This window comes from Symphalangus syndactylus, chromosome 20 (assembly GCF_028878055.3).
Source record: "Symphalangus syndactylus isolate Jambi chromosome 20, NHGRI_mSymSyn1-v2.1_pri, whole genome shotgun sequence".
Classification (NCBI taxonomy): domain Eukaryota; kingdom Metazoa; phylum Chordata; class Mammalia; order Primates; family Hylobatidae; genus Symphalangus; species Symphalangus syndactylus.
In genome coordinates, this window is record NC_072442.2 from 44,023,058 (window position 1) to 44,050,412 (window position 27,355).

Below are 27,355 nucleotides of genomic sequence, written 5' to 3' on the forward strand. Positions count from 1 at the left end.
AGTTCAATTCCGGGTGGATCCCATTCCTTTAAAAGGTCACCACCACCAACACCACCACCACCACCACCACCACCACCACCAGACGACACCCACTCGACTGTCAAGCTGAGATCTAAGGACCTCCAAAGGAGTAGGTCACTCGTGGCCTTCCCAAAGCGCAGTAGTCACAGTGGAAACGGAAGTGTGCCTGCCGCAAAAGCCTACCGTCCTCACGGTACTTCAAGGAGCGCTTAAGCCAAGCCGGCGTGTCAGCGTGTCACGGGCACCGGACGTGCAAGCCACAGCCACCCCGCAGGTTCATCTCTGATGCCTCTCACGTCTCTTCCTCTCTCTACTTTTAGGAAACAACGTTGTATCCCCCGAGGGGGTGCACCGTTCCTGGAGGTACTGCAATACCAGGTCGATGCGTGGAGTGGACGGAGCAAGCTCCTATTCCATCTCCCTGCTCCAAAAATCCATTTAATATATTGTCCTCGGATAGAGGACGTATCAGATATTAAACTGATAAGAACAGATACTACACTTGATCTTAGCCAAAAGGCCGAGAAGCGATGCGGGCGCCTCCGCGCCCGCCGTCGCCGTCCCACTCTCATCCACATTCAAGTCGCGGTGAGAGCCCCAGCCTCGCTCCTCGCCCCATTCCCTCTGTCTCGTCCACGGCACCATTGACGCCCTCACACACTCGGGCTGATTTCTTATTCTCCGCCTTTGAAAAGGGAAATCTTACACCCGTGCTTCTTCCGGCGTTCCCGGGCTTTCATTCCGAATTTGCATGCCCCGCCCCTTCACGGAGGACGTGGCCTCCGCGCTTGACTCCGCCCCCGGGGCCGCCTCTGCCTGGCGGAGCCGCGGCTCCGCCGGGGGGCGACTTCCTCGTTTCTATCCAGCCAGCCAAAAGACACAACCGGAAGAGACTGGGGGCGAAGGCGAGAGGGGTCTGTGGAAGAGACCTGTCGGCGGAGAGCGGTCCACGTTTTCCTGGAGAAAGAGGAGGCCCCAGGGCAGGAGCGCGGGCTGCGCTGGGCCTCTGCTTCGCCGCGAGCGGGCGGGGAGACCGGCCCCGTACCCGAGGGGACGAGGGGCCCTATGCCGAGTCAGGGAAGCCGAAGGCCTGGAGGGGCTTCCGGGAGCAGGGGCTGGAGTTCCTCTGCCAGGCAGGAGGCTGGCACCAGACACCCGGCAGAGGGAGGCGGCGCGTGGACGGCGAGGGCCCAGCAAGGATTCTCCCCAGCCCCCGTGCCTGCGTCTCCTGGGGCTCCTGTGCACGGACCGTGTCCTGTGCTGTGTAGGGCAAGCTGCCTCTCTGCTCGGGACGTGGATTCCTTTCACCTCCTCCTGGCCTGGCTACTTCTGACGCAGGTCGTCAGGACTCCGCCTGGGTGTCACCCGTCCAGGAAGCCTCCCTTAGTCTAGGGCCCTCGGCACCCGCCCCCTATGTGACTAGCAGCCCTCCTGTGTATTTCATCGCACCCCCGTTGTTTATATCAGCTATTCCACTCACCACCCTTCTGGGCAATCCTTTATCTCCCGCTCTGAAATCCCATCACTGAGGGCTGGGACCCCTCCTCAGTGCTTCTCCCTGTTTCCCCGCCGCGAGTCTGGCGCCTGGCGTGTGGAAGGCGCTCAGGCGACGTTTGCGGAGCGAGGAAACGACGCAAACGTGATGAGCACGACAGACCGCAACAGAGAAGACGCAGTTAGGAGGCTATCGGCCCGGCGCGGGGGGAAAAGGGGGAAGGTCGGGCTCGGGGTGGCAGGACCCCAGAGGGCAGGGGTGACTGCCGGGGTGCTCTTGGGGCAAGATGGGCGTCAAGGCCCCCAGCAAGGTTGGGACAAAGTTTCTCTCCGAGGCACAGACTGCCGCCTGCGGGGTCAGCATTTCCCTCTCCCTTCCTCCTTCCTAAGGCAGCTTCAGCGGAGGGCCGAGGGCTTTCCGCGCATTGCCTCGAAAATTCATTTCACTCCACCGCCCTGAGTGGTGGGCCTTAATATTAGCCACGGCCAGGGTTAGGGTGAGGCCACTCCTCCAGGGCAGAATTTCAGGGGGTGCCCCACCCCACCCCCGCCCTAAACCATTCAGCAATCAACATAACTTATAGTTCAACGCAATATATCTTACCTTGTGGGCGGCAAGCCACCCGGGTGCCGAGGCAAGAGCCCGAAGGCACAAGCTGTTCCAGTATAATAAAGAAAAATAATTAGAATAAGAAAAGTTCTACTAGAGATAGGATACGGATATGATTACATCTGACTATTCTTAGTCATTAGTTTGTAGCATTACTCTTTGTTCTATTACCATAATAATCTCCGTTCTATTATGCTTACCTAGGGAAAACCGGGCCACACAGAGTTAGGAGCTGAAGGGCCACAGTGAGAGGTGACCAGAAGACAAGAGTGTGAGCCCTCATTCACGCCCAGAGAAGGGCCGCTTGAGGGCTCCTTGGCCTAGCGGTAATGCCAGTTGCCTGCGAAGGCCCTGGTTACTTAGGAGACCTTGGTCTAGCGGTGGCGCCAGTGCCTGGGAAGGCACCCGTTACTTAGCAGACCGGGAAGGGGAATCTCCCTCTCTCCAGGGGAGATAGAGAACACTCTGCTCCACCACCTCTCGAGGGAGGCCTGACATTGGACAGGCCTTCCCGCAGTCATCCGGAGGCCTCAACGTCTCCCTGTGATGCTGTGGGCTTCAGGGGTCACCCTCCTTGGTCGCTTTCATGTTCCGCCTGTACACCTGGCTCCCCCTTTTAAGTTCTTAGAAGAGAGCAGTAGCAGAATTAGTGAAAGTACCAGAGTCTTTGATCTTTCTGATAAGTGCGTGGAAGAAACGCTGACGTCTGCTGTCCTCCCTCTCCACCTCGGCTACCACAAAGGGAAAGGCCCCCTGTCCAGTGGACACGTGACTCGCGTGACCTATCCATCATCTGAGATGACTGACACTCCTTACCCTGCCCCCTTGCCTTGAATACAATGAACAGCAGCGCCTCCAGGCATCCCGGGCCACTACCTGTCTCCGCGCTTTGGTGGCAGTGGTCCCCCGGGCCCAGCTGTCTTTCTTCCTATCTCTTTGTCTTCTCTCTTTATCTCTACGGTCTCTCGTCTCCGTCTCCGCACACACGAAGAGAAAACCCACAGACCCCGTAGAGCTGGAGCCCACATTATCTCAGCTACAAGATAATCAAGACATTCATGTGGACTACTGAGTCTTTCGGTGCCCCCTTGCTATTTTATTTTCTTCCTGCGGGCGAGTGTTTCCCTCCCTTCACGCCATCCCGATCTCCGCCGTCGTGTCTTCTCATCCCCATTCTACCGCCCAGCACGGTGTAGTGTGGCAGCCGCTAGCCACGGGTATCTAGGGAGCCCTGGAAATGTCGTCAGTTCTAATGGAGCTGTGCTGTAAGTGTGAAATACACATGAGGTTTTGACGGCAGTGTCAGTAAAATTCTCACAAATTTTTTTTTTTTTTTTTTTGAGACGGAGTTTCCGCTCTCGTTTCCCAGCCTGGAGTCCAATGGCGCGATCTAGGCTCTCTGCAACCTCCGCCTCCCGGGTTCAAGCGATTCTCCTGCCTCAGCCTCCCGAGCAGCTGGGACTACAGGTGTGTGCCACCACGCCCGGCTAAGTTTGTGTTCTTCGTACAGACGGGGTTTCTCCATGTTGGTCGGGCTGGTCTCCAACACCCGACCTCTGGTGATCTGCCCAGCTGCCGCCTCCCAAAGTGTTGCGATTACAGGCTTGAGCCACCGCTCACCCAGGCTTTTTTTTTTTTTTTTTTTTTGAGACAAACTCTTGCTCTGTCACCCAGGCTGGAGTGCAGAGGCGCGATCTCGGCTCACGGCAGCCTCTACCTCCCGGGTTCCAGCGATTCTCCTGCCTCAGCTTCTCGGGTAGCTGGGATTACAGGCGTAGGCCACCACGCCCGGCTAATTTTTGTATTTTTAGGGGGGTTTCGCCATGTCGGCCAGGCTGGTCTCGAGCTCCTCACCTCAGGCGATCCGCCCGCCTCGGCCTCCCAAAGCGCCGGGATTACAGGCGTGAGCCACCGCGCCGGCCTCTTTCATTCTGTCTTTATTTTCTGAGATAAGGGTCTCGCTCGGACCCTCAGGTTGGACTGCAGTGGCGTGATCTCGGCTCGCTGAAACTTCCGCCTCCCGGGTTCAAGCGATTCTCCTGCCTCAGCCTCCCGAGCAGCTGGGACTACAGGTGTGTGCCACCACGCCCGGCTAAGTTTGTGTTCTTCGTACAGACGGGGTTTCTCCATGTTGGTCGGGCTGGTCTCCAACACCCGACCTCTGGTGATCTGCCCAGCTGCCGCCTCCCAAAGTGTTGCGATTACAGGCTTGAGCCACCGCTCACCCAGGCTTTTTTTTTTTTTTTTTTTTTTTGAGACAAACTCTTGCTCTGTCACCCAGGCTGGAGTGCAGAGGCGCGATCTCGGCTCACGGCAGCCTCTACCTCCCGGGTTCCAGCGATTCTCCTGCCTCAGCTTCTCGGGTAGCTGGGATTACAGGCGTAGGCCACCACGCCCGGCTAATTTTTGTATTTTTAGGGGGGTTTCGCCATGTCGGCCAGGCTGGTCTCGAGCTCCTCACCTCAGGCGATCCGCCCGCCTCGGCCTCCCAAAGCGCCGGGATTACAGGCGTGAGCCACCGCGCCGGCCTCTTTCATTCTGTCTTTATTTTCTGAGATAAGGGTCTCGCTCGGACCCTCAGGTTGGACTGCAGTGGCGTGATCTCGGCTCGCTGAAACTTCCGCCTCCCGGGTTCAAGCGATTCTCCTGTCTCAGCCTCCCGAGTAGCTGGGATTATTGACGCGCAGCACCACGCCCGGCTAATTTTTGTGGTTTTCGTACCTTCTGTCTTCTGCCCTTCAGTACCGCATAGAGCCGCCGAAGACGAGTGAGTCGAACCAACAGCCCCTCTTGCAGCAGTTGCTGATCACGGGGCTGCCCCCGGTACTCATCCTGTGTCTCTCCTCCAAATCCCCGCTCCTCCTCAGCTATCACCTCTGCCGATGCCGGTGGTTTCCCTGGGTACCGGGAACCAAACTCTCATCCCCGAGGGGCCTAAGCCCCCCGTGGCCAGGCCCTTCTCAAGTCACGGTTGCTGCACAGTCACAGTTACAGGTGGCCCTGGGAGTAACACCTGGCACCCAAACAGATCACCAGAGGCCACACATAGTCCACCTGCCCTCCCTGCATAAGATCAGCTCTTCCTCCTCCCGACGATAGATCAGGGTCAATGATCCCTGCCAAGATGGCGACTCCTCCAGCCTGCTGGTCCAACCTTCAAGCAACAGCTGTGGCGGCCACAGCTGTTGCTTGAAGGCTTGAAGTTCAATGGGACCCTCTCCCGCTTTCTACAAACTGGTTCCTTTATTCTTATGTTTCTTTATTTATTTGGGACGGGCTCCGGCTCTGTCACCCAGGCTGGAGTGCAGTGGTGCAATCACTGCTCACTGCAGCATCCGCCTCCCAGCGTCCACCCATCCTCCCGCCTCAGCCTCTGGAATAGCTGGGGTACAGATACGCGCCAGCGCAAACGGGTTTTCGCTAGGTTGCCTGGGCTCTTTCTTTCTTTGTCTTTGTTTGTTTGTCTGTTTTTTGTTTGTTTGTTTGTTTGTTTCGAGACGGGGCTCTGGCTCTGTCGCCGGGGCTGCAGTGCAATGGCGTGATGTCACCTCACTGCGGCCTTCTGGGCTCCAGCGATCCTCCCACTGTGCCCGGCCTGAAGGCAGCCTTTAGAGAAAGAAGCAGGGGGAGTTCTTCGGAGGACAGACAGGATCTCTGGGGTTTGGAAAGGGTGAGAGACTGGGTCAGCGAAAGGGACATTCCGATCTTTTTGCTGGGATGCAACGTATAGATACAGGCACGAGACCCAAAAGAGCCGGCAGAGATTTGTCATCATGGTTGCAAGGCAACTGCCGGTGGCTGATCCCGTAAAGGATACACGTACCTAGAACGGAGCCTAAAGATGCATCAAGCATGAAGGGTGGAGCCACGATGCTTGGACTCGAGTTTCTGCTCCTGTGCGTTCCGTGACAAATGGCTTATACTACCTGCACCTCAGTTTTTTCCTGGGCAAAAAAGGAAGCTTGTTGCCGGTGCGTTGGCACCTGCCTTAAAGTGCCAGCTACTCAGCGGGCTGAAGAGGAAGAAGTTCCTACTAGGAAGACACACGGACACGTATGTTTACTGCAGCACTATTTACAATAGCAAAGACTTGGAACCAACTCGAATGCCCATCAATGATAGGCTGGATAAAGAAAATGTGGCACGTATACACCATGGAATTACTACGCAGCCATCAAAAAGGATGAGTTCATGCCCTCTGCAGGAACATGCTGGAAGGCCTCATTCTCAGCAAACTGACACAGGAAGCGAAAACCAAACACCGCATGTTCTCACTCCTAAGTGGGAGTTCAACAGTGAGTGAGAACACATGGACACAGGGAGGGGAACATCACACAGCGGGCCCTGACGGCGCGTGGGGGGCAAGGGGAGAGAGAGAGCATTAGGACAAATGGCCAACGCATGCGGGGCTTCAAACCTAGATGACTGGTGGATAGCTGCAGCAAAGCACCGTGGCACACGTGTACCTATGTTCCAAACCTGCACGTCCTGCACATGTACCCCATAACTTGGGAGGGGGTGGGGGAAACGAAAAGAGAGAGCGGGGGAAAGCAGGGGGGGAGAGAGAGACAGAAAGAGAGAGAGAGAGAGAAGAAGTTCAATTCCGGGTGGATCCCATTCCTTTAAAAGGTCACCACCACCAACACCACCACCACCACCAGACGACACCCACTCGACTGTCAAGCTGAGATCTAAGGACCTCCAAAGGAGTAGGTCACTCGTGGCCTTCCCAAAGCGCAGTAGTCACAGTGGAAACGGAAGTGTGCCTGCCGCAAAAGCCTACCGTCCTCACGGTACTTCAAGGAGCGCTTAAGCCAAGCCGGCGTGTCAGCGTGTCACGGGCACCGGACGTGCAAGCCACAGCCACCCCGCAGGTTCATCTCTGATGCCTCTCACGTCTCTTCCTCTCTCTACTTTTAGGAAACAACGTTGTATCCCCCGAGGGGGTGCACCGTTCCTGGAGGTACTGCAATACCAGGTCGATGCGTGGAGTGGACGGAGCAAGCTCCTATTCCATCTCCCTGCTCCAAAAATCCATTTAATATATTGTCCTCGGATAGAGGACGTATCAGATATTAAACTGATAAGAACAGATACTACACTTGATCTTAGCCAAAAGGCCGAGAAGCGATGCGGGCGCCTCCGCGCCCGCCGTCGCCGTCCCACTCTCATCCACATTCAAGTCGCGGTGAGAGCCCCAGCCTCGCTCCTCGCCCCATTCCCTCTGTCTCGTCCACGGCACCATTGACGCCCTCACACACTCGGGCTGATTTCTTATTCTCCGCCTTTGAAAAGGGAAATCTTACACCCGTGCTTCTTCCGGCGTTCCCGGGCTTTCATTCCGAATTTGCATGCCCCGCCCCTTCACGGAGGACGTGGCCTCCGCGCTTGACTCCGCCCCCGGGGCCGCCTCTGCCTGGCGGAGCCGCGGCTCCGCCGGGGGGCGACTTCCTCGTTTCTATCCAGCCAGCCAAAAGACACAACCGGAAGAGACTGGGGGCGAAGGCGAGAGGGGTCTGTGGAAGAGACCTGTCGGCGGAGAGCGGTCCACGTTTTCCTGGAGAAAGAGGAGGCCCCAGGGCAGGAGCGCGGGCTGCGCTGGGCCTCTGCTTCGCCGCGAGCGGGCGGGGAGACCGGCCCCGTACCCGAGGGGACGAGGGGCCCTATGCCGAGTCAGGGAAGCCGAAGGCCTGGAGGGGCTTCCGGGAGCAGGGGCTGGAGTTCCTCTGCCAGGCAGGAGGCTGGCACCAGACACCCGGCAGAGGGAGGCGGCGCGTGGACGGCGAGGGCCCAGCAAGGATTCTCCCCAGCCCCCGTGCCTGCGTCTCCTGGGGCTCCTGTGCACGGACCGTGTCCTGTGCTGTGTAGGGCAAGCTGCCTCTCTGCTCGGGACGTGGATTCCTTTCACCTCCTCCTGGCCTGGCTACTTCTGACGCAGGTCGTCAGGACTCCGCCTGGGTGTCACCCGTCCAGGAAGCCTCCCTTAGTCTAGGGCCCTCGGCACCCGCCCCCTATGTGACTAGCAGCCCTCCTGTGTATTTCATCGCACCCCCGTTGTTTATATCAGCTATTCCACTCACCACCCTTCTGGGCAATCCTTTATCTCCCGCTCTGAAATCCCATCACTGAGGGCTGGGACCCCTCCTCAGTGCTTCTCCCTGTTTCCCCGCCGCGAGTCTGGCGCCTGGCGTGTGGAAGGCGCCCAGGCGACGTTTGCGGAGCGAGGAAACGACGCAAACGTGATGAGCACGACAGACCGCAACAGAGAAGACGCAGTTAGGAGGCTATCGGCCCGGCGCGGGGGGAAAAGGGGGAAGGTCGGGCTCGGGGTGGCAGGACCCCAGAGGGCAGGGGTGACTGCCGGGGTGCTCTTGGGGCAAGATGGGCGTCAAGGCCCCCAGCAAGGTTGGGACAAAGTTTCTCTCCGAGGCACAGACTGCCGCCTGCGGGGTCAGCATTTCCCTCTCCCTTCCTCCTTCCTAAGGCAGCTTCAGCGGAGGGCCGAGGGCTTTCCGCGCATTGCCTCGAAAATTCATTTCACTCCACCGCCCTGAGTGGTGGGCCTTAATATTAGCCACGGCCAGGGTTAGGGTGAGGCCACTCCTCCAGGGCAGAATTTCAGGGGGTGCCCCACCCCACCCCCGCCCTAAACCATTCAGCAATCAACATAACTTATAGTTCAACGCAATATATCTTACCTTGTGGGCGGCAAGCCACCCGGGTGCCGAGGCAAGAGCCCGAAGGCACAAGCTGTTCCAGTATAATAAAGAAAAATAATTAGAATAAGAAAAGTTCTACTAGAGATAGGATACGGATATGATTACATCTGACTATTCTTAGTCATTAGTTTGTAGCATTACTCTTTGTTCTATTACCATAATAATCTCCGTTCTATTATGCTTACCTAGGGAAAACCGGGCCACACAGAGTTAGGAGCTGAAGGGCCACAGTGAGAGGTGACCAGAAGACAAGAGTGTGAGCCCTCATTCACGCCCAGAGAAGGGCCGCTTGAGGGCTCCTTGGCCTAGCGGTAATGCCAGTTGCCTGCGAAGGCCCTGGTTACTTAGGAGACCTTGGTCTAGCGGTGGCGCCAGTGCCTGGGAAGGCACCCGTTACTTAGCAGACCGGGAAGGGGAATCTCCCTCTCTCCAGGGGAGATAGAGAACACTCTGCTCCACCACCTCTCGAGGGAGGCCTGACATTGGACAGGCCTTCCCGCAGTCATCCGGAGGCCTCAACGTCTCCCTGTGATGCTGTGGGCTTCAGGGGTCACCCTCCTTGGTCGCTTTCATGTTCCGCCTGTACACCTGGCTCCCCCTTTTAAGTTCTTAGAAGAGAGCAGTAGCAGAATTAGTGAAAGTACCAGAGTCTTTGATCTTTCTGATAAGTGCGTGGAAGAAACGCTGACGTCTGCTGTCCTCCCTCTCCACCTCGGCTACCACAAAGGGAAAGGCCCCCTGTCCAGTGGACACGTGACTCGCGTGACCTATCCATCATCTGAGATGACTGACACTCCTTACCCTGCCCCCTTGCCTTGAATACAATGAACAGCAGCGCCTCCAGGCATCCCGGGCCACTACCTGTCTCCGCGCTTTGGTGGCAGTGGTCCCCCGGGCCCAGCTGTCTTTCTTCCTATCTCTTTGTCTTCTCTCTTTATCTCTACGGTCTCTCGTCTCCGTCTCCGCACACACGAAGAGAAAACCCACAGACCCCGTAGAGCTGGAGCCCACATTATCTCAGCTACAAGATAATCAAGACATTCATGTGGACTACTGAGTCTTTCGGTGCCCCCTTGCTATTTTATTTTCTTCCTGCGGGCGAGTGTTTCCCTCCCTTCACGCCATCCCGATCTCCGCCGTCGTGTCTTCTCATCCCCATTCTACCGCCCAGCACGGTGTAGTGTGGCAGCCGCTAGCCACGGGTATCTAGGGAGCCCTGGAAATGTCGTCAGTTCTAATGGAGCTGTGCTGTAAGTGTGAAATACACATGAGGTTTTGACGGCAGTGTCAGTAAAATTCTCACAAATTTTTTTTTTTTTTTTTTTGAGACGGAGTTTCCGCTCTCGTTTCCCAGCCTGGAGTCCAATGGCGCGATCTAGGCTCTCTGCAACCTCCGCCTCCCGAGTTCAAGCGATTCTCCTGCCTCAGCCTCCCGAGCAGCTGGGACTACAGGTGTGTGCCACCACGCCCGGCTAAGTTTGTGTTCTTCGTACAGACGGGGTTTCTCCATGTTGGTCGGGCTGGTCTCCAACACCCGACCTCTGGTGATCTGCCCAGCTGCCGCCTCCCAAAGTGTTGCGATTACAGGCTTGAGCCACCGCTCACCCAGGCTTTTTTTTTTTTTTTTTTTTTTTGAGACAAACTCTTGCTCTGTCACCCAGGCTGGAGTGCAGAGGCGCGATCTCGGCTCACGGCAGCCTCTACCTCCCGGGTTCCAGCGATTCTCCTGCCTCAGCTTCTCGGGTAGCTGGGATTACAGGCGTAGGCCACCACGCCCGGCTAATTTTTGTATTTTTAGGGGGGTTTCGCCATGTCGGCCAGGCTGGTCTCGAGCTCCTCACCTCAGGCGATCCGCCCGCCTCGGCCTCCCAAAGCGCCGGGATTACAGGCGTGAGCCACCGCGCCGGCCTCTTTCATTCTGTCTTTATTTTCTGAGATAAGGGTCTCGCTCGGACCCTCAGGTTGGACTGCAGTGGCGTGATCTCGGCTCGCTGAAACTTCCGCCTCCCGGGTTCAAGCGATTCTCCTGTCTCAGCCTCCCGAGTAGCTGGGATTATTGACGCGCAGCACCACGCCCGGCTAATTTTTGTGGTTTTCGTACCTTCTGTCTTCTGCCCTTCAGTACCGCATAGAGCCGCCGAAGACGAGTGAGTCGAACCAACAGCCCCTCTTGCAGCAGTTGCTGATCACGGGGCTGCCCCCGGTACTCATCCTGTGTCTCTCCTCCAAATCCCCGCTCCTCCTCAGCTATCACCTCTGCCGATGCCGGTGGTTTCCCTGGGTACCGGGAACCAAACTCTCATCCCCGAGGGGCCTAAGCCCCCCGTGGCCAGGCCCTTCTCAAGTCACGGTTGCTGCACAGTCACAGTTACAGGTGGCCCTGGGAGTAACACCTGGCACCCAAACAGATCACCAGAGGCCACACATAGTCCACCTGCCCTCCCTGCATAAGATCAGCTCTTCCTCCTCCCGACGATAGATCAGGGTCAATGATCCCTGCCAAGATGGCGACTCCTCCAGCCTGCTGGTCCAACCTTCAAGCAACAGCTGTGGCGGCCACAGCTGTTGCTTGAAGGCTTGAAGTTCAATGGGACCCTCTCCCGCTTTCTACAAACTGGTTCCTTTATTCTTATGTTTCTTTATTTATTTGGGACGGGCTCCGGCTCTGTCACCCAGGCTGGAGTGCAGTGGTGCAATCACTGCTCACTGCAGCATCCGCCTCCCAGCGTCCACCCATCCTCCCGCCTCAGCCTCTGGAATAGCTGGGGTACAGATACGCGCCAGCGCAAACGGGTTTTCGCTAGGTTGCCTGGGCTCTTTCTTTCTTTGTCTTTGTTTGTTTGTCTGTTTTTTGTTTGTTTGTTTGTTTGTTTCGAGACGGGGCTCTGGCTCTGTCGCCGGGGCTGCAGTGCAATGGCGTGATGTCACCTCACTGCGGCCTTCTGGGCTCCAGCGATCCTCCCACTGTGCCCGGCCTGAAGGCAGCCTTTAGAGAAAGAAGCAGGGGGAGTTCTTCGGAGGACAGACAGGATCTCTGGGGTTTGGAAAGGGTGAGAGACTGGGTCAGCGAAAGGGACATTCCGATCTTTTTGCTGGGATGCAACGTATAGATACAGGCACGAGACCCAAAAGAGCCGGCAGAGATTTGTCATCATGGTTGCAAGGCAACTGCCGGTGGCTGATCCCGTAAAGGATACACGTACCTAGAACGGAGCCTAAAGATGCATCAAGCATGAAGGGTGGAGCCACGATGCTTGGACTCGAGTTTCTGCTCCTGTGCGTTCCGTGACAAATGGCTTATACTACCTGCACCTCAGTTTTTTCCTGGGCAAAAAAGGAAGCTTGTTGCCGGTGCGTTGGCACCTGCCTTAAAGTGCCAGCTACTCAGCGGGCTGAAGAGGAAGAAGTTCCTACTAGGAAGACACACGGACACGTATGTTTACTGCAGCACTATTTACAATAGCAAAGACTTGGAACCAACTCGAATGCCCATCAATGATAGGCTGGATAAAGAAAATGTGGCACGTATACACCATGGAATTACTACGCAGCCATCAAAAAGGATGAGTTCATGCCCTCTGCAGGAACATGCTGGAAGGCCTCATTCTCAGCAAACTGACACAGGAAGCGAAAACCAAACACCGCATGTTCTCACTCCTAAGTGGGAGTTCAACAGTGAGTGAGAACACATGGACACAGGGAGGGGAACATCACACAGCGGGCCCTGACGGCGCGTGGGGGGCAAGGGGAGAGAGAGAGCATTAGGACAAATGGCCAACGCATGCGGGGCTTCAAACCTAGATGACTGGTGGATAGCTGCAGCAAAGCACCGTGGCACACGTGTACCTATGTTCCAAACCTGCACGTCCTGCACATGTACCCCATAACTTGGGAGGGGGTGGGGGAAACGAAAAGAGAGAGCGGGGGAAAGCAGGGGGGGAGAGAGAGACAGAAAGAGAGAGAGAGAGAGAAGAAGTTCAATTCCGGGTGGATCCCATTCCTTTAAAAGGTCACCACCACCAACACCACCACCACCACCACCAGACGACACCCACTCGACTGTCAAGCTGAGATCTAAGGACCTCCAAAGGAGTAGGTCACTCGTGGCCTTCCCAAAGCGCAGTAGTCACAGTGGAAACGGAAGTGTGCCTGCCGCAAAAGCCTACCGTCCTCACGGTACTTCAAGGAGCGCTTAAGCCAAGCCGGCGTGTCAGCGTGTCACGGGCACCGGACGTGCAAGCCACAGCCACCCCGCAGGTTCATCTCTGATGCCTCTCACGTCTCTTCCTCTCTCTACTTTTAGGAAACAACGTTGTATCCCCCGAGGGGGTGCACCGTTCCTGGAGGTACTGCAATACCAGGTCGATGCGTGGAGTGGACGGAGCAAGCTCCTATTCCATCTCCCTGCTCCAAAAATCCATTTAATATATTGTCCTCGGATAGAGGACGTATCAGATATTAAACTGATAAGAACAGATACTACACTTGATCTTAGCCAAAAGGCCGAGAAGCGATGCGGGCGCCTCCGCGCCCGCCGTCGCCGTCCCACTCTCATCCACATTCAAGTCGCGGTGAGAGCCCCAGCCTCGCTCCTCGCCCCATTCCCTCTGTCTCGTCCACGGCACCATTGACGCCCTCACACACTCGGGCTGATTTCTTATTCTCCGCCTTTGAAAAGGGAAATCTTACACCCGTGCTTCTTCCGGCGTTCCCGGGCTTTCATTCCGAATTTGCATGCCCCGCCCCTTCACGGAGGACGTGGCCTCCGCGCTTGACTCCGCCCCCGGGGCCGCCTCTGCCTGGCGGAGCCGCGGCTCCGCCGGGGGGCGACTTCCTCGTTTCTATCCAGCCAGCCAAAAGACACAACCGGAAGAGACTGGGGGCGAAGGCGAGAGGGGTCTGTGGAAGAGACCTGTCGGCGGAGAGCGGTCCACGTTTTCCTGGAGAAAGAGGAGGCCCCAGGGCAGGAGCGCGGGCTGCGCTGGGCCTCTGCTTCGCCGCGAGCGGGCGGGGAGACCGGCCCCGTACCCGAGGGGACGAGGGGCCCTATGCCGAGTCAGGGAAGCCGAAGGCCTGGAGGGGCTTCCGGGAGCAGGGGCTGGAGTTCCTCTGCCAGGCAGGAGGCTGGCACCAGACACCCGGCAGAGGGAGGCGGCGCGTGGACGGCGAGGGCCCAGCAAGGATTCTCCCCAGCCCCCGTGCCTGCGTCTCCTGGGGCTCCTGTGCACGGACCGTGTCCTGTGCTGTGTAGGGCAAGCTGCCTCTCTGCTCGGGACGTGGATTCCTTTCACCTCCTCCTGGCCTGGCTACTTCTGACGCAGGTCGTCAGGACTCCGCCTGGGTGTCACCCGTCCAGGAAGCCTCCCTTAGTCTAGGGCCCTCGGCACCCGCCCCCTATGTGACTAGCAGCCCTCCTGTGTATTTCATCGCACCCCCGTTGTTTATATCAGCTATTCCACTCACCACCCTTCTGGGCAATCCTTTATCTCCCGCTCTGAAATCCCATCACTGAGGGCTGGGACCCCTCCTCAGTGCTTCTCCCTGTTTCCCCGCCGCGAGTCTGGCGCCTGGCGTGTGGAAGGCGCTCAGGCGACGTTTGCGGAGCGAGGAAACGACGCAAACGTGATGAGCACGACAGACCGCAACAGAGAAGACGCAGTTAGGAGGCTATCGGCCCGGCGCGGGGGGAAAAGGGGGAAGGTCGGGCTCGGGGTGGCAGGACCCCAGAGGGCAGGGGTGACTGCCGGGGTGCTCTTGGGGCAAGATGGGCGTCAAGGCCCCCAGCAAGGTTGGGACAAAGTTTCTCTCCGAGGCACAGACTGCCGCCTGCGGGGTCAGCATTTCCCTCTCCCTTCCTCCTTCCTAAGGCAGCTTCAGCGGAGGGCCGAGGGCTTTCCGCGCATTGCCTCGAAAATTCATTTCACTCCACCGCCCTGAGTGGTGGGCCTTAATATTAGCCACGGCCAGGGTTAGGGTGAGGCCACTCCTCCAGGGCAGAATTTCAGGGGGTGCCCCACCCCACCCCCGCCCTAAACCATTCAGCAATCAACATAACTTATAGTTCAACGCAATATATCTTACCTTGTGGGCGGCAAGCCACCCGGGTGCCGAGGCAAGAGCCCGAAGGCACAAGCTGTTCCAGTATAATAAAGAAAAATAATTAGAATAAGAAAAGTTCTACTAGAGATAGGATACGGATATGATTACATCTGACTATTCTTAGTCATTAGTTTGTAGCATTACTCTTTGTTCTATTACCATAATAATCTCCGTTCTATTATGCTTACCTAGGGAAAACCGGGCCACACAGAGTTAGGAGCTGAAGGGCCACAGTGAGAGGTGACCAGAAGACAAGAGTGTGAGCCCTCATTCACGCCCAGAGAAGGGCCGCTTGAGGGCTCCTTGGCCTAGCGGTAATGCCAGTTGCCTGCGAAGGCCCTGGTTACTTAGGAGACCTTGGTCTAGCGGTGGCGCCAGTGCCTGGGAAGGCACCCGTTACTTAGCAGACCGGGAAGGGGAATCTCCCTCTCTCCAGGGGAGATAGAGAACACTCTGCTCCACCACCTCTCGAGGGAGGCCTGACATTGGACAGGCCTTCCCGCAGTCATCCGGAGGCCTCAACGTCTCCCTGTGATGCTGTGGGCTTCAGGGGTCACCCTCCTTGGTCGCTTTCATGTTCCGCCTGTACACCTGGCTCCCCCTTTTAAGTTCTTAGAAGAGAGCAGTAGCAGAATTAGTGAAAGTACCAGAGTCTTTGATCTTTCTGATAAGTGCGTGGAAGAAACGCTGACGTCTGCTGTCCTCCCTCTCCACCTCGGCTACCACAAAGGGAAAGGCCCCCTGTCCAGTGGACACGTGACTCGCGTGACCTATCCATCATCTGAGATGACTGACACTCCTTACCCTGCCCCCTTGCCTTGAATACAATGAACAGCAGCGCCTCCAGGCATCCCGGGCCACTACCTGTCTCCGCGCTTTGGTGGCAGTGGTCCCCCGGGCCCAGCTGTCTTTCTTCCTATCTCTTTGTCTTCTCTCTTTATCTCTACGGTCTCTCGTCTCCGTCTCCGCACACACGAAGAGAAAACCCACAGACCCCGTAGAGCTGGAGCCCACATTATCTCAGCTACAAGATAATCAAGACATTCATGTGGACTACTGAGTCTTTCGGTGCCCCCTTGCTATTTTATTTTCTTCCTGCGGGCGAGTGTTTCCCTCCCTTCACGCCATCCCGATCTCCGCCGTCGTGTCTTCTCATCCCCATTCTACCGCCCAGCACGGTGTAGTGTGGCAGCCGCTAGCCACGGGTATCTAGGGAGCCCTGGAAATGTCGTCAGTTCTAATGGAGCTGTGCTGTAAGTGTGAAATACACATGAGGTTTTGACGGCAGTGTCAGTAAAATTCTCACAAATTTTTTTTTTTTTTTTTTTGAGACGGAGTTTCCGCTCTCGTTTCCCAGCCTGGAGTCCAATGGCGCGATCTAGGCTCTCTGCAACCTCCGCCTCCCGGGTTCAAGCGATTCTCCTGCCTCAGCCTCCCGAGCAGCTGGGACTACAGGTGTGTGCCACCACGCCCGGCTAAGTTTGTGTTCTTCGTACAGACGGGGTTTCTCCATGTTGGTCGGGCTGGTCTCCAACACCCGACCTCTGGTGATCTGCCCAGCTGCCGCCTCCCAAAGTGTTGCGATTACAGGCTTGAGCCACCGCTCACCCAGGCTTTTTTTTTTTTTTTTTTTTTGAGACAAACTCTTGCTCTGTCACCCAGGCTGGAGTGCAGAGGCGCGATCTCGGCTCACGGCAGCCTCTACCTCCCGGGTTCCAGCGATTCTCCTGCCTCAGCTTCTCGGGTAGCTGGGATTACAGGCGTAGGCCACCACGCCCGGCTAATTTTTGTATTTTTAGGGGGGTTTCGCCATGTCGGCCAGGCTGGTCTCGAGCTCCTCACCTCAGGCGATCCGCCCGCCTCGGCCTCCCAAAGCGCCGGGATTACAGGCGTGAGCCACCGCGCCGGCCTCTTTCATTCTGTCTTTATTTTCTGAGATAAGGGTCTCGCTCGGACCCTCAGGTTGGACTGCAGTGGCGTGATCTCGGCTCGCTGAAACTTCCGCCTCCCGGGTTCAAGCGATTCTCCTGCCTCAGCCTCCCGAGCAGCTGGGACTACAGGTGTGTGCCACCACGCCCGGCTAAGTTTGTGTTCTTCGTACAGACGGGGTTTCTCCATGTTGGTCGGGCTGGTCTCCAACACCCGACCTCTGGTGATCTGCCCAGCTGCCGCCTCCCAAAGTGTTGCGATTACAGGCTTGAGCCACCGCTCACCCAGGCTTTTTTTTTTTTTTTTTTTTTTTGAGACAAACTCTTGCTCTGTCACCCAGGCTGGAGTGCAGAGGCGCGATCTCGGCTCACGGCAGCCTCTACCTCCCGGGTTCCAGCGATTCTCCTGCCTCAGCTTCTCGGGTAGCTGGGATTACAGGCGTAGGCCACCACGCCCGGCTAATTTTTGTATTTTTAGGGGGGTTTCGCCATGTCGGCCAGGCTGGTCTCGAGCTCCTCACCTCAGGCGATCCGCCCGCCTCGGCCTCCCAAAGCGCCGGGATTACAGGCGTGAGCCACCGCGCCGGCCTCTTTCATTCTGTCTTTATTTTCTGAGATAAGGGTCTCGCTCGGACCCTCAGGTTGGACTGCAGTGGCGTGATCTCGGCTCGCTGAAACTTCCGCCTCCCGGGTTCAAGCGATTCTCCTGTCTCAGCCTCCCGAGTAGCTGGGATTATTGACGCGCAGCACCACGCCCGGCTAATTTTTGTGGTTTTCGTACCTTCTGTCTTCTGCCCTTCAGTACCGCATAGAGCCGCCGAAGACGAGTGAGTCGAACCAACAGCCCCTCTTGCAGCAGTTGCTGATCACGGGGCTGCCCCCGGTACTCATCCTGTGTCTCTCCTCCAAATCCCCGCTCCTCCTCAGCTATCACCTCTGCCGATGCCGGTGGTTTCCCTGGGTACCGGGAACCAAACTCTCATCCCCGAGGGGCCTAAGCCCCCCGTGGCCAGGCCCTTCTCAAGTCACGGTTGCTGCACAGTCACAGTTACAGGTGGCCCTGGGAGTAACACCTGGCACCCAAACAGATCACCAGAGGCCACACATAGTCCACCTGCCCTCCCTGCATAAGATCAGCTCTTCCTCCTCCCGACGATAGATCAGGGTCAATGATCCCTGCCAAGATGGCGACTCCTCCAGCCTGCTGGTCCAACCTTCAAGCAACAGCTGTGGCGGCCACAGCTGTTGCTTGAAGGCTTGAAGTTCAATGGGACCCTCTCCCGCTTTCTACAAACTGGTTCCTTTATTCTTATGTTTCTTTATTTATTTGGGACGGGCTCCGGCTCTGTCACCCAGGCTGGAGTGCAGTGGTGCAATCACTGCTCACTGCAGCATCCGCCTCCCAGCGTCCACCCATCCTCCCGCCTCAGCCTCTGGAATAGCTGGGGTACAGATACGCGCCAGCGCAAACGGGTTTTCGCTAGGTTGCCTGGGCTCTTTCTTTCTTTGTCTTTGTTTGTTTGTCTGTTTTTTGTTTGTTTGTTTGTTTGTTTCGAGACGGGGCTCTGGCTCTGTCGCCGGGGCTGCAGTGCAATGGCGTGATGTCACCTCACTGCGGCCTTCTGGGCTCCAGCGATCCTCCCACTGTGCCCGGCCTGAAGGCAGCCTTTAGAGAAAGAAGCAGGGGGAGTTCTTCGGAGGACAGACAGGATCTCTGGGGTTTGGAAAGGGTGAGAGACTGGGTCAGCGAAAGGGACATTCCGATCTTTTTGCTGGGATGCAACGTATAGATACAGGCACGAGACCCAAAAGAGCCGGCAGAGATTTGTCATCATGGTTGCAAGGCAACTGCCGGTGGCTGATCCCGTAAAGGATACACGTACCTAGAACGGAGCCTAAAGATGCATCAAGCATGAAGGGTGGAGCCACGATGCTTGGACTCGAGTTTCTGCTCCTGTGCGTTCCGTGACAAATGGCTTATACTACCTGCACCTCAGTTTTTTCCTGGGCAAAAAAGGAAGCTTGTTGCCGGTGCGTTGGCACCTGCCTTAAAGTGCCAGCTACTCAGCGGGCTGAAGAGGAAGAAGTTCCTACTAGGAAGACACACGGACACGTATGTTTACTGCAGCACTATTTACAATAGCAAAGACTTGGAACCAACTCGAATGCCCATCAATGATAGGCTGGATAAAGAAAATGTGGCACGTATACACCATGGAATTACTACGCAGCCATCAAAAAGGATGAGTTCATGCCCTCTGCAGGAACATGCTGGAAGGCCTCATTCTCAGCAAACTGACACAGGAAGCGAAAACCAAACACCGCATGTTCTCACTCCTAAGTGGGAGTTCAACAGTGAGTGAGAACACATGGACACAGGGAGGGGAACATCACACAGCGGGCCCTGACGGCGCGTGGGGGGCAAGGGGAGAGAGAGAGCATTAGGACAAATGGCCAACGCATGCGGGGCTTCAAACCTAGATGACTGGTGGATAGCTGCAGCAAAGCACCGTGGCACACGTGTACCTATGTTCCAAACCTGCACGTCCTGCACATGTACCCCATAACTTGGGAGGGGGTGGGGGAAACGAAAAGAGAGAGCGGGGGAAAGCAGGGGGGGAGAGAGAGACAGAAAGAGAGAGAGAGAGAGAAGAAGTTCAATTCCGGGTGGATCCCATTCCTTTAAAAGGTCACCACCACCAACACCACCACCAACACCACCACCACCACCAGACGACACCCACTCGACTGTCAAGCTGAGATCTAAGGACCTCCAAAGGAGTAGGTCACTCGTGGCCTTCCCAAAGCGCAGTAGTCACAGTGGAAACGGAAGTGTGCCTGCCGCAAAAGCCTACCGTCCTCACGGTACTTCAAGGAGCGCTTAAGCCAAGCCGGCGTGTCAGCGTGTCACGGGCACCGGACGTGCAAGCCACAGCCACCCCGCAGGTTCATCTCTGATGCCTCTCACGTCTCTTCCTCTCTCTACTTTTAGGAAACAACGTTGTATCCCCCGAGGGGGTGCACCGTTCCTGGAGGTACTGCAATACCAGGTCGATGCGTGGAGTGGACGGAGCAAGCTCCTATTCCATCTCCCTGCTCCAAAAATCCATTTAATATATTGTCCTCGGATAGAGGACGTATCAGATATTAAACTGATAAGAACAGATACTACACTTGATCTTAGCCAAAAGGCCGAGAAGCGATGCGGGCGCCTCCGCGCCCGCCGTCGCCGTCCCACTCTCATCCACATTCAAGTCGCGGTGAGAGCCCCAGCCTCGCTCCTCGCCCCATTCCCTCTGTCTCGTCCACGGCACCATTGACGCCCTCACACACTCGGGCTGATTTCTTATTCTCCGCCTTTGAAAAGGGAAATCTTACACCCGTGCTTCTTCCGGCGTTCCCGGGCTTTCATTCCGAATTTGCATGCCCCGCCCCTTCACGGAGGACGTGGCCTCCGCGCTTGACTCCGCCCCCGGGGCCGCCTCTGCCTGGCGGAGCCGCGGCTCCGCCGGGGGGCGACTTCCTCGTTTCTATCCAGCCAGCCAAAAGACACAACCGGAAGAGACTGGGGGCGAAGGCGAGAGGGGTCTGTGGAAGAGACCTGTCGGCGGAGAGCGGTCCACGTTTTCCTGGAGAAAGAGGAGGCCCCAGGGCAGGAGCGCGGGCTGCGCTGGGCCTCTGCTTCGCCGCGAGCGGGCGGGGAGACCGGCCCCGTACCCGAGGGGACGAGGGGCCCTATGCCGAGTCAGGGAAGCCGAAGGCCTGGAGGGGCTTCCGGGAGCAGGGGCTGGAGTTCCTCTGCCAGGCAGGAGGCTGGCACCAGACACCCGGCAGAGGGAGGCGGCGCGTGGACGGCGAGGGCCCAGCAAGGATTCTCCCCAGCCCCCGTGCCTGCGTCTCCTGGGGCTCCTGTGCACGGACCGTGTCCTGTGCTGTGTAGGGCAAGCTGCCTCTCTGCTCGGGACGTGGATTCCTTTCACCTCCTCCTGGCCTGGCTACTTCTGACGCAGGTCGTCAGGACTCCGCCTGGGTGTCACCCGTCCAGGAAGCCTCCCTTAGTCTAGGGCCCTCGGCACCCGCCCCCTATGTGACTAGCAGCCCTCCTGTGTATTTCATCGCACCCCCGTTGTTTATATCAGCTATTCCACTCACCACCCTTCTGGGCAATCCTTTATCTCCCGCTCTGAAATCCCATCACTGAGGGCTGGGACCCCTCCTCAGTGCTTCTCCCTGTTTCCCCGCCGCGAGTCTGGCGCCTGGCGTGTGGAAGGCGCCCAGGCGACGTTTGCGGAGCGAGGAAACGACGCAAACGTGATGAGCACGACAGACCGCAACAGAGAAGACGCAGTTAGGAGGCTATCGGCCCGGCGCGGGGGGAAAAGGGGGAAGGTCGGGCTCGGGGTGGCAGGACCCCAGAGGGCAGGGGTGACTGCCGGGGTGCTCTTGGGGCAAGATGGGCGTCAAGGCCCCCAGCAAGGTTGGGACAAAGTTTCTCTCCGAGGCACAGACTGCCGCCTGCGGGGTCAGCATTTCCCTCTCCCTTCCTCCTTCCTAAGGCAGCTTCAGCGGAGGGCCGAGGGCTTTCCGCGCATTGCCTCGAAAATTCATTTCACTCCACCGCCCTGAGTGGTGGGCCTTAATATTAGCCACGGCCAGGGTTAGGGTGAGGCCACTCCTCCAGGGCAGAATTTCAGGGGGTGCCCCACCCCACCCCCGCCCTAAACCATTCAGCAATCAACATAACTTATAGTTCAACGCAATATATCTTACCTTGTGGGCGGCAAGCCACCCGGGTGCCGAGGCAAGAGCCCGAAGGCACAAGCTGTTCCAGTATAATAAAGAAAAATAATTAGAATAAGAAAAGTTCTACTAGAGATAGGATACGGATATGATTACATCTGACTATTCTTAGTCATTAGTTTGTAGCATTACTCTTTGTTCTATTACCATAATAATCTCCGTTCTATTATGCTTACCTAGGGAAAACCGGGCCACACAGAGTTAGGAGCTGAAGGGCCACAGTGAGAGGTGACCAGAAGACAAGAGTGTGAGCCCTCATTCACGCCCAGAGAAGGGCCGCTTGAGGGCTCCTTGGCCTAGCGGTAATGCCAGTTGCCTGCGAAGGCCCTGGTTACTTAGGAGACCTTGGTCTAGCGGTGGCGCCAGTGCCTGGGAAGGCACCCGTTACTTAGCAGACCGGGAAGGGGAATCTCCCTCTCTCCAGGGGAGATAGAGAACACTCTGCTCCACCACCTCTCGAGGGAGGCCTGACATTGGACAGGCCTTCCCGCAGTCATCCGGAGGCCTCAACGTCTCCCTGTGATGCTGTGGGCTTCAGGGGTCACCCTCCTTGGTCGCTTTCATGTTCCGCCTGTACACCTGGCTCCCCCTTTTAAGTTCTTAGAAGAGAGCAGTAGCAGAATTAGTGAAAGTACCAGAGTCTTTGATCTTTCTGATAAGTGCGTGGAAGAAACGCTGACGTCTGCTGTCCTCCCTCTCCACCTCGGCTACCACAAAGGGAAAGGCCCCCTGTCCAGTGGACACGTGACTCGCGTGACCTATCCATCATCTGAGATGACTGACACTCCTTACCCTGCCCCCTTGCCTTGAATACAATGAACAGCAGCGCCTCCAGGCATCCCGGGCCACTACCTGTCTCCGCGCTTTGGTGGCAGTGGTCCCCCGGGCCCAGCTGTCTTTCTTCCTATCTCTTTGTCTTCTCTCTTTATCTCTACGGTCTCTCGTCTCCGTCTCCGCACACACGAAGAGAAAACCCACAGACCCCGTAGAGCTGGAGCCCACATTATCTCAGCTACAAGATAATCAAGACATTCATGTGGACTACTGAGTCTTTCGGTGCCCCCTTGCTATTTTATTTTCTTCCTGCGGGCGAGTGTTTCCCTCCCTTCACGCCATCCCGATCTCCGCCGTCGTGTCTTCTCATCCCCATTCTACCGCCCAGCACGGTGTAGTGTGGCAGCCGCTAGCCACGGGTATCTAGGGAGCCCTGGAAATGTCGTCAGTTCTAATGGAGCTGTGCTGTAAGTGTGAAATACACATGAGGTTTTGACGGCAGTGTCAGTAAAATTCTCACAAATTTTTTTTTTTTTTTTTTTGAGACGGAGTTTCCGCTCTCGTTTCCCAGCCTGGAGTCCAATGGCGCGATCTAGGCTCTCTGCAACCTCCGCCTCCCGGGTTCAAGCGATTCTCCTGCCTCAGCCTCCCGAGCAGCTGGGACTACAGGTGTGTGCCACCACGCCCGGCTAAGTTTGTGTTCTTCGTACAGACGGGGTTTCTCCATGTTGGTCGGGCTGGTCTCCAACACCCGACCTCTGGTGATCTGCCCAGCTGCCGCCTCCCAAAGTGTTGCGATTACAGGCTTGAGCCACCGCTCACCCAGGCTTTTTTTTTTTTTTTTTTTTTGAGACAAACTCTTGCTCTGTCACCCAGGCTGGAGTGCAGAGGCGCGATCTCGGCTCACGGCAGCCTCTACCTCCCGGGTTCCAGCGATTCTCCTGCCTCAGCTTCTCGGGTAGCTGGGATTACAGGCGTAGGCCACCACGCCCGGCTAATTTTTGTATTTTTAGGGGGGTTTCGCCATGTCGGCCAGGCTGGTCTCGAGCTCCTCACCTCAGGCGATCCGCCCGCCTCGGCCTCCCAAAGCGCCGGGATTACAGGCGTGAGCCACCGCGCCGGCCTCTTTCATTCTGTCTTTATTTTCTGAGATAAGGGTCTCGCTCGGACCCTCAGGTTGGACTGCAGTGGCGTGATCTCGGCTCGCTGAAACTTCCGCCTCCCGGGTTCAAGCGATTCTCCTGCCTCAGCCTCCCGAGCAGCTGGGACTACAGGTGTGTGCCACCACGCCCGGCTAAGTTTGTGTTCTTCGTACAGACGGGGTTTCTCCATGTTGGTCGGGCTGGTCTCCAACACCCGACCTCTGGTGATCTGCCCAGCTGCCGCCTCCCAAAGTGTTGCGATTACAGGCTTGAGCCACCGCTCACCCAGGCTTTTTTTTTTTTTTTTTTTTTTTGAGACAAACTCTTGCTCTGTCACCCAGGCTGGAGTGCAGAGGCGCGATCTCGGCTCACGGCAGCCTCTACCTCCCGGGTTCCAGCGATTCTCCTGCCTCAGCTTCTCGGGTAGCTGGGATTACAGGCGTAGGCCACCACGCCCGGCTAATTTTTGTATTTTTAGGGGGGTTTCGCCATGTCGGCCAGGCTGGTCTCGAGCTCCTCACCTCAGGCGATCCGCCCGCCTCGGCCTCCCAAAGCGCCGGGATTACAGGCGTGAGCCACCGCGCCGGCCTCTTTCATTCTGTCTTTATTTTCTGAGATAAGGGTCTCGCTCGGACCCTCAGGTTGGACTGCAGTGGCGTGATCTCGGCTCGCTGAAACTTCCGCCTCCCGGGTTCAAGCGATTCTCCTGTCTCAGCCTCCCGAGTAGCTGGGATTATTGACGCGCAGCACCACGCCCGGCTAATTTTTGTGGTTTTCGTACCTTCTGTCTTCTGCCCTTCAGTACCGCATAGAGCCGCCGAAGACGAGTGAGTCGAACCAACAGCCCCTCTTGCAGCAGTTGCTGATCACGGGGCTGCCCCCGGTACTCATCCTGTGTCTCTCCTCCAAATCCCCGCTCCTCCTCAGCTATCACCTCTGCCGATGCCGGTGGTTTCCCTGGGTACCGGGAACCAAACTCTCATCCCCGAGGGGCCTAAGCCCCCCGTGGCCAGGCCCTTCTCAAGTCACGGTTGCTGCACAGTCACAGTTACAGGTGGCCCTGGGAGTAACACCTGGCACCCAAACAGATCACCAGAGGCCACACATAGTCCACCTGCCCTCCCTGCATAAGATCAGCTCTTCCTCCTCCCGACGATAGATCAGGGTCAATGATCCCTGCCAAGATGGCGACTCCTCCAGCCTGCTGGTCCAACCTTCAAGCAACAGCTGTGGCGGCCACAGCTGTTGCTTGAAGGCTTGAAGTTCAATGGGACCCTCTCCCGCTTTCTACAAACTGGTTCCTTTATTCTTATGTTTCTTTATTTATTTGGGACGGGCTCCGGCTCTGTCACCCAGGCTGGAGTGCAGTGGTGCAATCACTGCTCACTGCAGCATCCGCCTCCCAGCGTCCACCCATCCTCCCGCCTCAGCCTCTGGAATAGCTGGGGTACAGATACGCGCCAGCGCAAACGGGTTTTCGCTAGGTTGCCTGGGCTCTTTCTTTCTTTGTCTTTGTTTGTTTGTCTGTTTTTTGTTTGTTTGTTTGTTTGTTTCGAGACGGGGCTCTGGCTCTGTCGCCGGGGCTGCAGTGCAATGGCGTGATGTCACCTCACTGCGGCCTTCTGGGCTCCAGCGATCCTCCCACTGTGCCCGGCCTGAAGGCAGCCTTTAGAGAAAGAAGCAGGGGGAGTTCTTCGGAGGACAGACAGGATCTCTGGGGTTTGGAAAGGGTGAGAGACTGGGTCAGCGAAAGGGACATTCCGATCTTTTTGCTGGGATGCAACGTATAGATACAGGCACGAGACCCAAAAGAGCCGGCAGAGATTTGTCATCATGGTTGCAAGGCAACTGCCGGTGGCTGATCCCGTAAAGGATACACGTACCTAGAACGGAGCCTAAAGATGCATCAAGCATGAAGGGTGGAGCCACGATGCTTGGACTCGAGTTTCTGCTCCTGTGCGTTCCGTGACAAATGGCTTATACTACCTGCACCTCAGTTTTTTCCTGGGCAAAAAAGGAAGCTTGTTGCCGGTGCGTTGGCACCTGCCTTAAAGTGCCAGCTACTCAGCGGGCTGAAGAGGAAGAAGTTCCTACTAGGAAGACACACGGACACGTATGTTTACTGCAGCACTATTTACAATAGCAAAGACTTGGAACCAACTCGAATGCCCATCAATGATAGGCTGGATAAAGAAAATGTGGCACGTATACACCATGGAATTACTACGCAGCCATCAAAAAGGATGAGTTCATGCCCTCTGCAGGAACATGCTGGAAGGCCTCATTCTCAGCAAACTGACACAGGAAGCGAAAACCAAACACCGCATGTTCTCACTCCTAAGTGGGAGTTCAACAGTGAGTGAGAACACATGGACACAGGGAGGGGAACATCACACAGCGGGCCCTGACGGCGCGTGGGGGGCAAGGGGAGAGAGAGAGCATTAGGACAAATGGCCAACGCATGCGGGGCTTCAAACCTAGATGACTGGTGGATAGCTGCAGCAAAGCACCGTGGCACACGTGTACCTATGTTCCAAACCTGCACGTCCTGCACATGTACCCCATAACTTGGGAGGGGGTGGGGGAAACGAAAAGAGAGAGCGGGGGAAAGCAGGGGGGGAGAGAGAGACAGAAAGAGAGAGAGAGAGAGAAGAAGTTCAATTCCGGGTGGATCCCATTCCTTTAAAAGGTCACCACCACCAACACCACCACCACCACCACCACCACCACCACCAGACGACACCCACTCGACTGTCAAGCTGAGATCTAAGGACCTCCAAAGGAGTAGGTCACTCGTGGCCTTCCCAAAGCGCAGTAGTCACAGTGGAAACGGAAGTGTGCCTGCCGCAAAAGCCTACCGTCCTCACGGTACTTCAAGGAGCGCTTAAGCCAAGCCGGCGTGTCAGCGTGTCACGGGCACCGGACGTGCAAGCCACAGCCACCCCGCAGGTTCATCTCTGATGCCTCTCACGTCTCTTCCTCTCTCTACTTTTAGGAAACAACGTTGTATCCCCCGAGGGGGTGCACCGTTCCTGGAGGTACTGCAATACCAGGTCGATGCGTGGAGTGGACGGAGCAAGCTCCTATTCCATCTCCCTGCTCCAAAAATCCATTTAATATATTGTCCTCGGATAGAGGACGTATCAGATATTAAACTGATAAGAACAGATACTACACTTGATCTTAGCCAAAAGGCCGAGAAGCGATGCGGGCGCCTCCGCGCCCGCCGTCGCCGTCCCACTCTCATCCACATTCAAGTCGCGGTGAGAGCCCCAGCCTCGCTCCTCGCCCCATTCCCTCTGTCTCGTCCACGGCACCATTGACGCCCTCACACACTCGGGCTGATTTCTTATTCTCCGCCTTTGAAAAGGGAAATCTTACACCCGTGCTTCTTCCGGCGTTCCCGGGCTTTCATTCCGAATTTGCATGCCCCGCCCCTTCACGGAGGACGTGGCCTCCGCGCTTGACTCCGCCCCCGGGGCCGCCTCTGCCTGGCGGAGCCGCGGCTCCGCCGGGGGGCGACTTCCTCGTTTCTATCCAGCCAGCCAAAAGACACAACCGGAAGAGACTGGGGGCGAAGGCGAGAGGGGTCTGTGGAAGAGACCTGTCGGCGGAGAGCGGTCCACGTTTTCCTGGAGAAAGAGGAGGCCCCAGGGCAGGAGCGCGGGCTGCGCTGGGCCTCTGCTTCGCCGCGAGCGGGCGGGGAGACCGGCCCCGTACCCGAGGGGACGAGGGGCCCTATGCCGAGTCAGGGAAGCCGAAGGCCTG

General features: G+C 56.9%; 5 non-coding genes across 5 annotated transcripts; all 5 read right to left on the reverse strand.

The window, feature by feature from the left end:
* Window positions 1-362: 362 nt before the first annotated feature.
* LOC129470904 (U2 spliceosomal RNA) lies at window positions 363-553 on the reverse strand. The gene has a single exon (XR_008653421.2). It is a non-coding gene; the product is annotated as a U2 spliceosomal RNA (small nuclear RNA).
* Window positions 554-7,066: 6,513 nt separating this feature from the next.
* Window positions 7,067-7,257, reverse strand: LOC129470884 (U2 spliceosomal RNA). The gene has a single exon (XR_008653401.1). It is a non-coding gene; the product is annotated as a U2 spliceosomal RNA (small nuclear RNA).
* Window positions 7,258-13,168: 5,911 nt separating this feature from the next.
* On the reverse strand, window positions 13,169-13,359 carry LOC129470883 (U2 spliceosomal RNA). The gene has a single exon (XR_008653400.1). It is a non-coding gene; the product is annotated as a U2 spliceosomal RNA (small nuclear RNA).
* A 6,525-nt stretch (window positions 13,360-19,884) lies between these two features.
* Window positions 19,885-20,075, reverse strand: LOC134735390 (U2 spliceosomal RNA). Its single transcript, XR_010118436.1, has one exon. It is a non-coding gene; the product is annotated as a U2 spliceosomal RNA (small nuclear RNA).
* Window positions 20,076-26,603: 6,528 nt separating this feature from the next.
* Window positions 26,604-26,794, reverse strand: LOC134735391 (U2 spliceosomal RNA). The gene has a single exon (XR_010118437.1). It is a non-coding gene; the product is annotated as a U2 spliceosomal RNA (small nuclear RNA).
* Window positions 26,795-27,355: the final 561 nt, after the last annotated feature.